Below are 15,362 nucleotides of genomic sequence, written 5' to 3'. Positions count from 1 at the left end.
CTAAAAAGCCAGTGGACATGACTCATAACATTCCCAAATCGCTGAAAGGCACTTTTCATCCTAAATAGTATGTAATGATATGTGAGTTTATAACAAGCCCTGGTAGGCCATGAACGCAGTCTTCAGGGTGACCAAAGAATCCAAACAGGTGTTGGTATAGGATTCGCTCTCCTCCTGAAGGGTCAAAGAAGGTAGTGTTGAGATTTCTGTCTCTTAACAGTATGGCAATTCTGGCTGCTCGGACTGAGAGTGGTAATTATAGTAATATGGCTATAGCTGGGGAAGATTAAACAAATAATGGTGTTTGGTATTGGGATACGACTGCTGGTTTTGTATAAAAGACTATAGTGATAAAAGTAATAGCACCAGGAATTGAAGAGACACCTGCTAAATGTAAGGAGGAAATGGTTAGGTCGACAGAGGCTCCTGTGTGGGCCAGATTGCAGGCCAGAGCTGAATACACGGTTCCACTGGTACCAGAACTAGCTTCTACTATTGGTGATATGAATAGGAGTAAGAATGATGGGGGAAATAGTCAAAAGTTTACATGATTTATTCGGGGAAATGCTACCTCAGGTGTCTGAGTTATTAGTGGCCCAAGTCAGTTTTCAAACCCTGCAATATAATGGGTACAAGTATAAAGAAAATTATTACAAGTGCAGGGACTGTTATGACTACGTTAAAGATTTGGGCATCTCCAAGTAGCGCTCCAGGTTAGCATAGCTCAGCCTGGATTAATACACTCAAGGTGCTGCCTGGTACTCCAGCTCAAGCACCAAATAGTAAATATAAAATGCCGATACCTTTGTGATTTGTTGAAAATAATCAGCAGTGTATGAACAGAGGTAAAATGACTGAGCTAGCTTTAGACTGTAAATGTAAAGACAGAGATTGAGCAAACATGTGGTGAATCAACAAATTGAACTGGAATTTCAGAGAAGCAGCTTCAATTCTGCCAAAGATTTTTCCTGCTTTTTTTCTTTTTTTTCTTTCTCAAGTGAAGGAGAAGCAGATTGAAGCCAGTTGACTAGAGGATTCGCCTGTTAACTAAAGTTTCCTGGGGTTAAAACTCACCAATCTCCTAAAGATTTGGCTGAATTACAATGTTTGCTTTGCATTCAATTGATGCAGGATGAAGTCTTGCAATCCTTACTTTTAGGAATTAAGTAAATTTTACTTGTTTAGGGTTATGAAAGCTCTTGGTCTGAACTGACCTAAATTCGTAGTCCAGCACTGATAGAATGGGTGTTATGTGTAGTAATCGTGTGGATATTATGATTGGTAATGATAGGAAGGTTATTTCTTTGTATGTTCAAATTGTTTTATTTTTGTGTTGTTTAATGAAGGGAACATAGTGATGTGGAGTATGTTAGCTGCAAGTAGAAATATATGCTGAGGACTGCTATGATGCCTATTAGTGTTGGTAGAATGCTGTTATCATTTTTGTTATCTCTTGGATAATTATTCATTTGGGTAAAAACCCTGATAGTGATGGGTGATGTCCTAATGATACTATAATGGTGAGGAGAAGGATTGTGATGGGAGGTGTTTTATCTCATGTGTGTGATAATGATACTCTTGTAGTACATGATCTGGGCATAAATAAGAAGAAGAGAGTGTTGTTATGATATAAATTCGTATGTTTAGGATTGTTATAATTGGAATGTACTTTATAATAGCTGTCATTCATCCTATATGGGCAATTGATGAGGAGGGTGTAATTTTTTCCAGGTTAGTATGGCTAAGTCTGCCTCAGCCTCCAGCTATGATTTATAATATCACTATGATTAATAGTATATTTAGCATGATGGATGGTGACATGTGGTATAAAACTGATAGGGGTGCAATTTTGTCAGGCTGATAGCATCAGGCCTGCTGTTTATGGGATGCCTTGTGTGACTTCAGACACTCAGAAGTGAAATGGGGAAAGCCCTACTTTTGTGACAAGGGCGATTGTCATGAGGGTGGCTGCTGCTGGATTAAAGATTTTTGTTATTCACTGTGTTCCTTGACCAGAGTATATTAGATTAATGATAATAGCCATTATAAGTAGTACTGATGTGCTGGATTGTTTTAGGAAACATTTGTTGGATGTTTCTGTAGCTTATGGGTTCGTGTTTTTTATTAGAATGGGGATACCATTAACCAGCGTGAGCTTGTTATACAATTATATTTCCTGAGAAAATGGTCAGTAGAATGATAGTAAAAACAATGAGAGTTTATTGGTACAGGAAGGATATACGACAACATTTTGGGGGTATGGGCCTGAACCTTACTATATAGCATGTGGTGTAATGTGGTAGCATGGGGAATGTAAAATTCTTAGGAAGAATTCAATTCCAGGAATAAGAGCATTGAAACCTCTATGATTTACTCTATCAAAGTAACTCTTTTGTCAGACATATTTCTTAAGTTTGTGGTGGGTTGCCTGGTATGATGACAGGTAGTGAAAACTCTCATATACATCAGGCTAATGTTAGTAGTAAAAAAACTTTTTATAACAGATGTAGACATTGATCATATCAACATTGTGGGTAGGATGCTCGAATTCATAGAAAGGAGGTTGTTAGATGTGTTTTAATGATGACTTGGGCTGTATATAATTCTGGCACCTAGGGATTGTCGAATGCTCCTAAAAATAGATCGTTGTGGGAATGTTTATTATAAAGAAATTGACATATTCTCTAGGAAGGGCGCGGTGAGCGGGCCTGCTACTTTTTCTGCACTGAAGACAATTACTTCTGTTAAATCAAGTGGGGTTTCATTGGATTTCTGCTACTGCGGAGATAATCAAATTCAAGGTAGCGGTCAAGAGAAAATTAGTCATAGGTGTTCTTGTGTAATAATTACTGTTGAAAGTGCAAATGATCCATTTATCAGTAAGACTGAGAATAGAATAACTGGTACATTACTTCATATGAGATTGTATGTTCTACTGTCCCTAGGGCTCCAGTGAGTGAGTATTTTGAATCTGAAACTCATCCAGATCAGAGGATGGAATAAATGGCTGGGTGTGATATGGCTAATAGAAATAGTATGCCTACATTTACATGAATTAGTGGATAAATATGGGAAGAGGAATTCATGTTGTTGGAGCGAGGGTTAAGGCTAGCATTGGGGCAATAATATATAAATTGATGATGTTGCTGGAATAGTGGCTCTTTAATATGTAATTTGAATGCCTCAGCAATGGTTTGTAATAATCCATGGGGGCTGATGATTTGGGGCCCTTTCTGGATTTGTATATAGCCTAGGATTTTCCATTTAGTTAATATGAGGAATGCTATGGTGAATTAAATCGGGTAATTTGTGAAAGAATGTTGATTATAAACATATTCTTAGGAAGAGGACTTGAACCTGTGCAGACAAAGGTTTCTGTTTTACATAATTACCGGGCTCTGCCACCCTAACAAACCCTGTTCTACAGTAGGGTATGTACAAATTAACTGAATGTAGATTATATCGTCATTTAGTTTGAAGACATTTTGTAAAGTAAGCCGTATTGCTCTTGTCCTTTCATACTGGGAGAAATCTGCAATAGACAGAAGCCAAGCAGGATGACTCCAGTCTGTGCTCAGATCACGTGAGACTTTAATCGTTGAACAGACAGTTAATAGCAGTTATACCATTGAAATGTCGTGATCCAGCATCAAGATCATAAACCATATTGCTGATATGAACTCTAGAATACAATTACACTGTTATCCCTAGTAAAACTTGTTCCGTTGATCAGTGTTTTAGAAGAACAGGTGATATAGCCTTTTGACTAGCTGGTCTAAATTTTAATCACTCAGAGGTGGTTTTATTCTCCAAAAAATAAATGGCACACAGACTCAAGGCACCCCGGCTTCAATAGTTGTGGCGTGCAGGCTCAGTAGTTGTAGCCCCCTGGCTTAGTTCCTCCGTGGCACGTGGGATCTTCCCAGACTGGGGATCAAACCCGTGTCCCCTGCATTGGCAGGCGAATTCTTAACCACTGCCTCACCAGGGAAGTTCCAGAATTGCAGTCTCCCTTTTAATATGCCTTAAGCCCAAATAATCCTTGGAAAATTGTTACAGAAAATAAGACAATAAAATATTATAAGGACTATAAAAGAAGCATATAGTACACAGTTCATATAGACACATCACAAGCAGTTACAAAGTATACTAAAAGGGAGACTGCAATTTTAAAGAATAAGATAAATTATACCGATAAACTCCCAATCTTTCCTGAAACGTTGCAATCTGAAACACTATTGTAGGAAGCAGAAGATTCCAGGAGACATTCTACAAATGAAGGACTCTAAACACTGTGGTTCGATAAAGAATTCTGGAAGGAAGGTATCCTCACCCAAGGAGAGCAGGTTCCTATACTTCTCTAACATCACATCCCTGTACAATTCCCACTGATCTTGGACCAGGCATTCCCAGTCCTCTTGAGAGAAATCTATGGGCACATCCTGGAATGTCAGCAGTCCCTGAAATTAAAAGTACACATACCGTGTGGCCACGGGAAGTGTTCATAATGTGACCCAAGGAGAAAACAGCAAGTTAAGAGAAGTGGTTTTAATTTAGAAGAGTGTCTTCAATTATCCACTAATATATATATATATATATATATATATATATATATATATATATATATATATATATAACAAAGTAACTTTCTCTACCTTATTTCTAACTACAAGAAAAGAGTATGGCATGTGATCCACAAAACCATTATAGAGACTATACTTATCTGGAAAAGAAATGATAAAATGATGGTTTCAACACAGGCATATGCAATTTTGAGTGTTTTATTTATATCAAACTGGATAAAATGTGTGTATTTCTCAGACATAAAATACATGTCGAGGTAGAAATGAACCTTTCAACTATTCATGGGTACAAAAGTACACTGGGGAGATCGTAAAAGTGCAGATTCTGATCCAGTAGTCCTGATGGGCTTGAATTCCATTTTTTTCACAAGCTCATTTTTAACTAGTGATGCCACAGTCTTTGTCATTAACTACAATTGGGAATAGCAGAGACATAATAAGGACAGGTAAAAATTCATAGGTAACCTTGAACTTAAAGTGTTTTATGGATTTTACACGTGTAATAGAATAGGAAGCACAGCAGCAACAATCATTTGTGAATATTTACTGTAGACGGTGTTTCTTTCTAAATTTTTTGTGTAGGTTTACAGGAAAAAGGCCTGGGCTGCGGTCACAGTGGGCGGGGCCCCCAGGCCGGGCCGCCCCTCCAGGAGCCCCGACAAGGCCAGGCGCTCCCGGCGGCTCCCTCCCCCGGCGCCCCCTCCCTCCCAGAAGGCCTCGGGGCAGAGCGGTCCCACCCCCTGCGCCCAGAACGGAGCCCGCGTTTCCGCGGAGCTGGAACTCCCGGCTCGGGGTCTCTTCCCTCCACCGTCACGGAACTGCCCCGGAGCCCGAGGGGAGGGCGGCCTCACTGAGGCTGCCGGCTCTGGAGGGGCCCCGGCGGCCGAAGCCGCGACAGTCGTGCGGACGGCGGGCCGGGTAGGTGAGCGCCGACCCTCCGCCTGGTCCGGTGCCCGGGCGGCAGAGCAAGACCAGCTTCTGAGGGGCAGGGGTTCGCTGCCACCCGCCGCTGCTGTGCAGAAAGGGCGGCCCCCAGCGTCTGGTCCCGGGGAAATTCAGTCCCTCCTCTCGCCCCTGCCCTCGGCCTGGCTCGTGGGGCCTGTGGGGCGTGGGGAGGGGGTCGGCCAGAGCGTCCTGGGGGGAAACGGGAGGGAGGCGCAGGGTCCGGCTGCAGCGTCAGCGCCCCTCCTCCCGACTGCGGGGAGAGCGGCTGAAAACTCCTCCCGAGGCTCGCAGGCCCCTTATTCAGCCGAGCCCCTTTGCGCTCCTTCCTCCCTGAGCTAAAGTACCGGGGGGAGGGGACAGGGCAGGGGACTGGCGCAGGTAATGGGGAACATAAAAGGTGATTGTTAACTAAGGAAAACCAGCTCTCCCGACGTGAGGAATGTAGCGCTTTTCTTCGTAGGCGAAGATGCCAGAGTCTGGGCTCGCTGAAATCCTTCCTTTGATGTGCACCTCAGCTCCCTGGGGCCTGCATTCTGTATTTGCATATCCTGAGCTCCTCAGGGCTCGCGGCTCACACTGGAGGGCTACAAGTGCTAATGACTGGGACATCCTTTGTTTACTGAGATGGCAAGAAATACTCCATTTCTCACAGGCTTGAGGGGCAGACAGTGAAAAAGAGTCGGAGAATCTCAATCGGCATGTACTTTGGTTTACATATAGATAATATTTACACGTAACTGTGCTAATAGAGGTTCTCAAGTCCAATCAACTGTACTACTGCCCTCTATGTATTCATTTCATCAATATCATAAGATAAATGCCTATAAAATTGACTTAATCCATTTAAACAGGATAATGATTTTTAAAGGAAACATAATAGAAATATAACAACAAAACCCTTACCACTAAAGGCTGGGTCTGGAACAACCTAAATAAATGTACCATTGTTAAAATATTGAAAGATGTATTCAGTACAAATATCAACAAAAATGACAAATAATAAGGGCAGCAGAATGCTGAAATGTTCTCTCTTTGTCATTAAAGTGGCAGAAAATCATTTATTCGTAGGCACTGGGGGCAGAGAATGACTGATTTTATATCTTTTTCATATTTGTGCAGTTGTTTCAACAAGCAACTTAAAGACAAAGTGGAAAAACAAGGAGGTTTGTGCCTGAGACCATGTTGATGCGAAACTAGGGATGGCCACCTTGTCCCAGGTGAGTTAAGTTTACCTGTCCAGGTAGACTGCAGAGCTCCTGAGAAGCCAGGGCTGGAATTCTGCTGGGTGCCCCTTAGCTTCTGTGACTTGACTGATTGTGAGTCATGTTGGGGGAAAGACCTGATCACAGGAAATGGGTGGAAATAGAGTGATTTGGGGAGCAGCCAACGACATTCATCACAGCTCATGGCCTGATTGAATTTTAAAGAAACAGGAAAACAAATGCTTCTTATGGAATCAGAGAATGTGAGGGCTGGACAATCCCACAAAATGAGAAACACCCCATCCCATTTTCCAGATGAGAAAACAGAGGCCCAGCAAGGTGAAATCCCTCGCCCAAGTTGATCACTGCTGAATGCCAAACAGGGCCAGGCATCTAGCAGCTGCTCCAAAAATTTTGGTTGACTGTATGAACAATGCTGTTTCTTTCTTTCTCACTCTTATTCAGGATTGTGCCAAGAAATCACCAGATTGCAATGTATTTCGATAAATGTAAATATTAATTGAGTTTTGTTGTGATGATGGCTTAGGCTTTGAAGGTAACAGACTTGGTTCAGATCCTGGTTCTGCCACTCAATAGCTGTTTGGCTTTGCGAAAATTACTAAACCTCTCTGAGCTTATTTCCTCCTTTGTAAAAGTAGGGATAAAACTATCTGAGCCAGCAGAGCACCTGCATCATGGATGTGCACTAAGTTTTGGTCTTTCTCACTCTCCCACTCCTTCCCTCTGTTCTTCCCAGAGAACATGTACAGAAGGATATAGTACTTTTTTAAAAAAATAATTTATTTTTGGCTGCGTTTTATCTTTGTTGCTGCACATGGGCTTTCTCTAGTTGCAGCGAGCGGGGGTTGCTCTTTGTTGCAGTGCGCGGGCTTCTCATTGCGGTGGCTTCTCTTGCTGCGCTTATTGTGGAGCACCGGCTCTAGGCACGTGGGCTTCAGTAGCTGTGGCCTTCAGGCTCAGTAGTTGTGGCGCATGGGCTTAGCTGATCCATGGTTTTTGGAATCTTCCCTAACCTGGGCTCGAGCCCATGTCCCCTGCTTTGGCAGGCAGATTCTTAACCACTGCGCCACCAGGGAAGTCCGATATAATACTTTTTAAAAGGGGGTTTTAATTTATTTCAGGAAATATACATTTTTCTTGTAGAAAAGGTTATTCCACTATAGAAACATAAACATGCAAAACGACTACAAATGCAGTATTCTACATGTTACATATTATCAGTCACATTTTTTAAATAACTGGGCAACGGCCAAAGCACTAGCAAGTGGGGAGTAAGAGGATTCAAATCTGGGGTGCCCCCACCCCAATCTCAAGAGCAGGGTGTGTTTTCAAACCCATATTTCATCTGGTCTTTGCTTCTCATCCATCCTCTGTGTCTGCCTTTCTCAAGAAGGCTCAGATCCTCCGCTTTCAGACCCTCCCGCCTGGCTGTGCCCCGGCTCCCGCCCTGGACCCTCTGCACACCTGGGTGTGCCTGCTCTCCCTGTGCGTCACCAGCTTTGCCAGGGAGCTGCTGTACCGTGCACTGCTCGCTGTACCCCAGAGTGCCTAGACCCTTCTGGTACATGAAGTACACCCTCATCACCATGTGTGCACGTCCATCCCCTTACCTTATATCCTGCCTCTAAGCCAGGCTTGGGGGTGACTACAGTGTGCATTTTGCTATGTGAGCTGCTGGGATCAATGTGACGTTCCCAACTTTTCAAGTTTCAGGCTTGAGGGCCACACAGTGATTTAAGTCGGGTCACCTGACTTAAAGGGGGGCTGATTGATTTAAAGCCAGGGCAGCTGACTTAAACCCTGCGTCCCTCAGCTGCAGGACGAGACCAACTTTGGTGGTGCACGGGTTTGCTCCAAGCCAGCACTGCTGTTCAGGAAGAGCTTCCAGTAGCGCCTTAGTGCAGGGGGACTTGGTTCGTTGTCTTGCCGCTGTCCTCAGAGGGGGGCCACCTGCTCTTCTGGAGAAGAATCAGGGAGGGGGAAGTGCAGAGTCCCGGCTGGAGTTGTGGCAGCCCTTGTCTGATGGCAGGGAAAGGGGGACGCGCCTGTGTGGTGTCCTGGGGCTGGACTCACCAGGTCAACTCAGCCTCTCTGCCTCCTAACCTCCCCGCACACACCCCACAAGAGTCTCCAGTAATATGTAATTGCGCCTTAGGTTCTCGGTCTTCAAACTCATACCCAGGCTCCCAGGTCCCTTGATTCAGCCAATTCCTCTGTGCTCTTTCTTCTATTAGATACAGTCCCAGAGGGAGGGGCTGGGGGATGGGACTGGAGGGACCCTGGCAGCACTGGCCTCAGCTGACTAAAGAGATCCGGGGCCTGCGCTGTCACATATGTCCGAGGACCCTTAAGGCGGAATCGAGGGGGCCAGTTAGAGGCAGTCCTTGCTGTCTCAAGTGATTATGGATCACCGTCGGGTGGGGAGCCCGCTGAGCCCTGAGAAGTACTGTTAGGAGGATGTGTTCCTCCCTCAGCTTCAAGGACGTGGGTGGGCTTCAGGGCTCCGGTTCCCCTCCAGGCCTCCAGGTCCGACTGCACCCCAGCGGCCTTGCAGACCTGCCATCTTGTCCCAGAACTTGCCAGGCTCCAGGAAGAACCCAGACTGCAGAGATGGTGCCTGAGCACTCCAGCTTAAGAATTGCTGTCCCTGGGGACCCAACAGTGGAGGGAGGAAGGGTGAAGGGAGTAGGGGGGTGGGGTACGGAGGGGTGGCTGCCCTGGGAGACGTTGAGAGAGAAATATCGCTCCCCACACCCCCTGCCCCCTGCAACTGACCCATTGATGTCATAGGGTCTCAGGGCCTTTTAGTCAGAGATGCCTCTGTTTATTTACTCCTGTGTTCAAAACTATGCAAAACCAACTCTTCATCCTGTTGCTGCCTTGCCAGGACTTTTAAAGCACTGTTCTTTTGAAGCACTCGTTCCCTAAACTGCAGTTTGGAGCTGTCCCAGCTATTTAAAAGTGTTCTCCTTAAACTGAGACTAAATTCTGCTCTTTTGGAAAAACGACCTTCACTTCAGAGGAGATCGTCTTTTCTGCCCATTCCTTCCTTCTACTGCCCTCTTAAGAAGTCCTGTGCACAAAGAACTTGGTGATTTATTTTTTGCTTCATGTCAAAAAAATAAATAAAACTTCCCCATGCACCCCAAAAAGCTTTCCTGGAACATAGGTGTTTCAAAACTATGACAGTGTTTTGCAGTTAGTATACACTGGGTAGACTGCCTAGCAATCCCTCCAAGAGCCAGAGGTGAGCAACGCCTTTACTTATTTGATTGGATGCCCTTCAAATTTAGGAAGGTCCCATTCTTATGACCCAGCAGATGAGACAAGAGCCCTGGATGGCTGTGGCTCTGATTATATAACTTCTGGTGATTTTATTTCCCTTACTGAGCTGCTGCTTCTAGGTTAAATTCATTTTATTACCTGTCCATTTTTAAAGAAAGAGTGAAAAAGTCACTCTAATAAGTCAGGGGTCTGAGCTCAGGGTTGGTCAAAGGTACTCACAGGGTGGAAGGTGGATAAAATTAGATGGGTATAATAGGAGGGTTGGCAAGTACAGCCAGGACACCCGTGTTCATTGTGCATAGTAATAAAGGCCAGAATCTCCTCATTTATCTCTGGTGGGAAGTTCTGATGGTTTCACAGGATAAAGCTCAAATCATATTTAAACTAGGGGATATCCCCTGAGCATAAAAGGAAGTATCCACCCCTTGCAGGAGCCGCTGCTGAGGAATAAAGATGCAGACATAGAGAATGGACTTGAGGACATGGGGAGGTGAAAGGATAAGCTGGGGCAAAGTGAGAGAGTGGCATGGACTTATATACACTACCAAATGTAAAATAGATAGCTAGTGGGAAGCAGCTGCATAGCACAGGGAGATCAGCTCGGTGCTTTGTGACCACCTAGAGGGGTGGGATAGGGAGGGTGGGAGGGAGACGCAAGAGGGTGGGGATATGGGGATATATGTATACGAATAGGGGATTCACTTTGTTATACGGCAGAAGCTAACACAACATGGTAAATCAATTATACTCCAATAAAGATGTTAACAACAACACCGAAAAACAAACAAAAAAAACTAAGTCAACCGCACCAACAGAGACATTGTATGTGTTTACAGTTCAAGAAATCCAGAAGAGAATCCTTTACTCTGTATGCAATGAATCATCCATTCGAAAAGAAAAAAGCTTTCTAAGATTTTTTTTTCCATTTATTGTTCAGAACATCATTTTTATACCTCTACATGTCTAACTATTCAAAGCCAAGTCGCGTGAGTTAGAGGTAAGCAGCTGATTGATTTAAAGTTGGGTCACGGGATTTAAAAACCAGTGGCAGCTGATTGATTTAAATCCAATCGTATGATATGAGGAGTGGGAGCTAAAAATTGACCTTTCATCTCTGGCTCAGAATATCCTATTTACCTTGGTTTTTCTTATGATTTAGGAAACTTGAGCTGTCTCCCCTTGGAATCATCAGGACAAAAATACAGTATATCAGGTTCATTCTTGAAACCAGCTTCTCACGGTTAAGGTGTATTGACGAAAAGATCTTCCTTCTTCAAGAGATTCCAAACCTCTGTAGGACACTTCATTGTAATTGGAGAAAAAATAAGAATGAAATCATGTCAGCAGCTGCAGGAGGCCAGGCAGCCCCCAGGACTAGGAAAGGAGGAGGAGGCAGGGCTGAGAGTTGCCATTAGAGCAGACAACCTCCAGAGGGCGCCGAAGCACCGGCAGAGCCCACCTGCGCTCCCGGTTTGGCACTGCAGGGTCAGATTTGGGTTTGGAAATGGGGTTGCTGTAACCCCAAGGAGGAGAGCAGAGAGGAGGAGTTGATTACCGGTCTCCTCTGACTCTCTGGCCCAAATTGCCTGGCTTCACAGGGGGGACAGAGTTTTGCTTTCAGCAACTAATGGGGCACTTCCAGGCTGGTGGGGTTGCGCAGTGGCCCGACAGCCTGACAGGCTGACTGCGGTGTGACCGCCCTTTGTTTCTCCAGAATCTGTACATCAGGAGGTGCATGGCTGCGGGAGCCCATTCACCGCCCCCCCCCCAAGGGGGATGGCATCTTCCCTGGCTGTACCCTGTGATCACCAGGTACTTGAAATGAATGCAAGTTTTTTGACTTCAAGAAAGAGCTCACATAACCCCTTCTGCCTCATAATGTGTGGGATTTACTGTAATGGAAGGACATTATGAAGAACAGGTAGAAAACTCAGCTGTTGGTCTCCATGTAGGAGTTTATTTTGCACGAATCCCTCCTACATGAGTAGATAGCAGAGGTTTATTTTTGTTCCCGTGTGTGTAGTTGTGGCAGAGGATGTAGGTATGGCGATTTGAAGCCCTTCAAGAAATAGTCTCAGAACTCTCAAGACTTCTCTTGATTGGAACCGAAAGAGACCTGGAAAAGGAGGAAAAGAAAAGGAGGAGGGAGAACGAATGACTGTTTCTCAGTAAATTCACCTTCCTGGTTGATTGTTCTGTCTTCTCATTTCTTTAACCTCTATGTATGTCTAATGGAATAATGTAGAAAGGCTGATTTTTGTGCTTTAAAAGATTTTACATCACAAAGAGACTAGAAGTGGCTGACAGAACTTATTCAACGTTGACAGAACTTATTCAAATCAATTTTAGATAGAGTCTTTGATATTAAATTTCTACACTAAAATTGGTTAACCAAATTTTCTCTTTCTTTTTGAGTGAATATTTGTAACATATTTTTGTAGATAATAATTTACTCTAGATATACAAAATTGTGAGAATGGGTAACATTTTTTACCACTTAAATGATTTCTTTTAAATGAATAGATGGAACACTTTAAATGCCAATGTTATTTCTTACATGTTGTTTTTTATTTTCTTGATTTCCAAAACTTGTGTTTATTTAATTGATTTCTGTCTAATAATCTGTGTCTCCCCTTTATTGTTTCTTACTTTATATTTTATTGATCTATAGTTAATTTACATTATTATATCAGTTTCAGAGGTACAACGTAGTGATTCATAAATGTTTAGGTTCTTCTCCATTTATACTTATTATAAAAGAGTGGCTCTATTCCTCATGCTATACAGTACGTCACTGTAGACTATTGATTTTATACGTAGTGGATTCTCCCTCAGAACCTCCTACCACTATTTTGCTCCTGCACCCTGTCTCTCCCTGATGGTAACCACTAGTCTGTTCTTTAATCTGTGCGTCTGTTTTGTTGTTGTTGTTGTTGTATTCAGTTGTTTAGATGCCACGTGTAAATGATACCATACCAGGCTTATTTTCTCTGCGACTTATTTTACTAAGCATAATACCCTCCAAGTCCATCCATGTTCTTGCAAATGGCAAAATTTCATTTTTTGTTGAAGTCATCATTAAAAATCTTTTTTTATCCAGTAACCTATTGACAAACACTTAGTTTGACTCTATATCTTGTCTATGGCAAATAACACTGTTTTGAACTTTGGGGTGCAGTTATTTTTTTGAAATAGTGTTTTTGTTTTCTTCTGATGTACACCCAAGAGTGAAATTGATGGATATTATGGGAGTTCTATTTTTAGTTTTTTGTGGAACCTCCATTCTGCTTTCCACAGTAGCTGCACTAATTCACATTCACATCAAGGTGTACAAGAGTTTCCCTTTCTCCACATCCTCACTAACCTTTGTTATTTGTGATCTTTTTGATGACAGCCATTCTGACAAGAGTGAGGTGATATCTCACAGTTTTGATTTGCATTTTACTGCCAATTAGCTATGTTTAGCATCTTTGTGTGTTCTGGCTATCTGTATTTTTTCCTCGGAAAATGTCTATTTAGGTCTTCTCACTTTTTTAAAAAAGATTTTGGGTGTTTTTTTGATATTGAGTTGTATGTGCTGTTTCTATGTTTTAGATATTAACCCTTGATTGGTCCTCTTTTTGTGTTAACTTCTTATCATGTGCAAATATTTTTGCTCTTTCAGCATGGTGTCTTTTCATATTGTCTTTGGTTTCCTTTGCTATGCAAAATCTTTTAAGTTTAGTGAAGTCCCATTTGTTTATTTTTGGCTTTGTTTCATTTGCCTTAGTAGACTGAACCTAAAACTATGGCTATCGTTTATGTAGAAGAATGTTCTCTATTTTCCTCTAGAGGTTTTATGGTTCTGGTCTTACATTTAGGTCTTTATTCACTTTTGAGCTTATTTTATATATGGTGTGCTAAAATGTTGTAATTTTATTCTTTTCCATGTAGCTGACCCTTTTCCCAGTACCACTTATTGAAGAGACAGTTTTCTCTCCATATTGCCTGCTTTGTCATAAATCAATTAAATACAAGTGTGTGGGTTTATTTCTGGGATCTCTATTCTATTCCAGTGATCTTTATGTCTGTTTTTGCTCCAGTACTATTCTCTTTGATTGCTGTAGCTTTGTGGTACAGTCTGAAGTTACAGAGCCTGATTCCTCCAGCTCCATTCTTCGTCCTCAAGATTGCTTTGGCTATTCGGGGTCTTTTGTGTTTCCATACAAATTGTGAAATTTTTTGTTGTATTTCTCTGAAAAAATGCCATTGGTTGTTTGATAGGGATTGCATTGAATCTGTAGATTGCTTTGGGTAGTATAGTCGTTTTCACAATGTTGATTCTTCCAAGCCAAGAACATGGTATATCTCTCCAGCTGTTTGTGTCATCTTTGATTTCTTCCATCAGTATCTTATAGTTTTCTGAGTACAGGTCTTTTGTCTCCTTACGTAGGTTTATTCCTAGGTATTTTATTTTTTTTGTTGCAGTGGTAAATGGGAGTGTTTCCGTAATTTCTGTTTCAAATTTTTCTTCTTTAGTGTATAGGAATGAAAGAGATATCTGTGCATTAATGTTGTATCCTGCTACCTTACCAAATTCATTGATTAGCTCTAGTAGTTTTCTGATAGCCTCTTTTGGATTCTCTATGTATAGTATCATGTCATCTGCATACAGTGAGAGCTTAACGTCTTCTTTTCCATTTTGGATTCCTTTTATTTCTTTTTTTTTCTCTGACTCCTGTGGCTAAAAATTCCAAAAGTGTGTTGAATAATAGTGGTGAGAGTGGGCAACCTTGTCTTGTTCCTGATCTTGGTGGAAATCGTTTCATGTTTTCACCGCTGAGAACGATGTTGGCTGTGGGTTTGTCATATATGGCCTGTATTGTGTTGAGGAAAGTTCCCTCTATGCCTACTTTCTGGAGGGTTTTTATCATAAGTGGGTGTTTAATTTTGTCAAAAGCTTTCTGTCAAGAGCATTTAATCCATTTACATTTAAGGTAATTATCGATATGTATGTTCCTATTATCATTTTCCTAACTGTTTTGGGTTTGTTATTGTAGGTATTTTCCTTCTCTTGTGTTTTCTGCCTAGAGAAGTTCCTTTAGCATTTGTTATATAACTGGTGTGTTGGTGCTGAATTCTCTTAACTTTTGCTTGTCTGTAAAGTTTTTAATTTCTCCATCAAATCTGAATGAGATCCTTGCTTAGTAGAGTAATCCTGGTTGTAGGTTTTTCCCTTTCATCTCTTTAAATATGTCCCACCAGTCCCTTCTGGCTTGCAGAGTTTCTGCTGAAAGATCAGCTGTTAGCCTTATGGGGATTCCCTTGTGTGTTATTTGTTGTTTTT

General features: G+C 42.4%; 1 long non-coding RNA gene across 2 annotated transcripts in view; it reads left to right on the top strand.

Moving 5' to 3' along the window:
* Nucleotides 1–5,308: 5,308 nt before the first annotated feature.
* Nucleotides 5,309–15,362, top strand: part of LOC117309084 (uncharacterized) — a 28,958-nt gene continuing 18,904 nt past the window's right edge. The window contains exons 1-3 of one of the 2 annotated variants that reach the window (XR_012328125.1): nucleotides 5,309–5,501; nucleotides 6,648–6,745; nucleotides 11,196–11,848. This is a non-coding gene — a long non-coding RNA (uncharacterized lncRNA). The remainder of the gene's footprint in view (nucleotides 5,502–6,647; nucleotides 6,746–11,195; nucleotides 11,849–15,362) is intronic. The other variant, XR_004523346.2, reaches the window with a different exon arrangement.

The sequence above is a fragment of the Tursiops truncatus genome, chromosome 19, assembly GCF_011762595.2.
Source record: "Tursiops truncatus isolate mTurTru1 chromosome 19, mTurTru1.mat.Y, whole genome shotgun sequence".
Taxonomy (NCBI): Eukaryota; Metazoa; Chordata; class Mammalia; order Artiodactyla; family Delphinidae; genus Tursiops; species Tursiops truncatus.
Note: the sequence above shows the minus strand (reverse complement) of the source record. Positions and strands in the feature narration are given on the sequence as shown.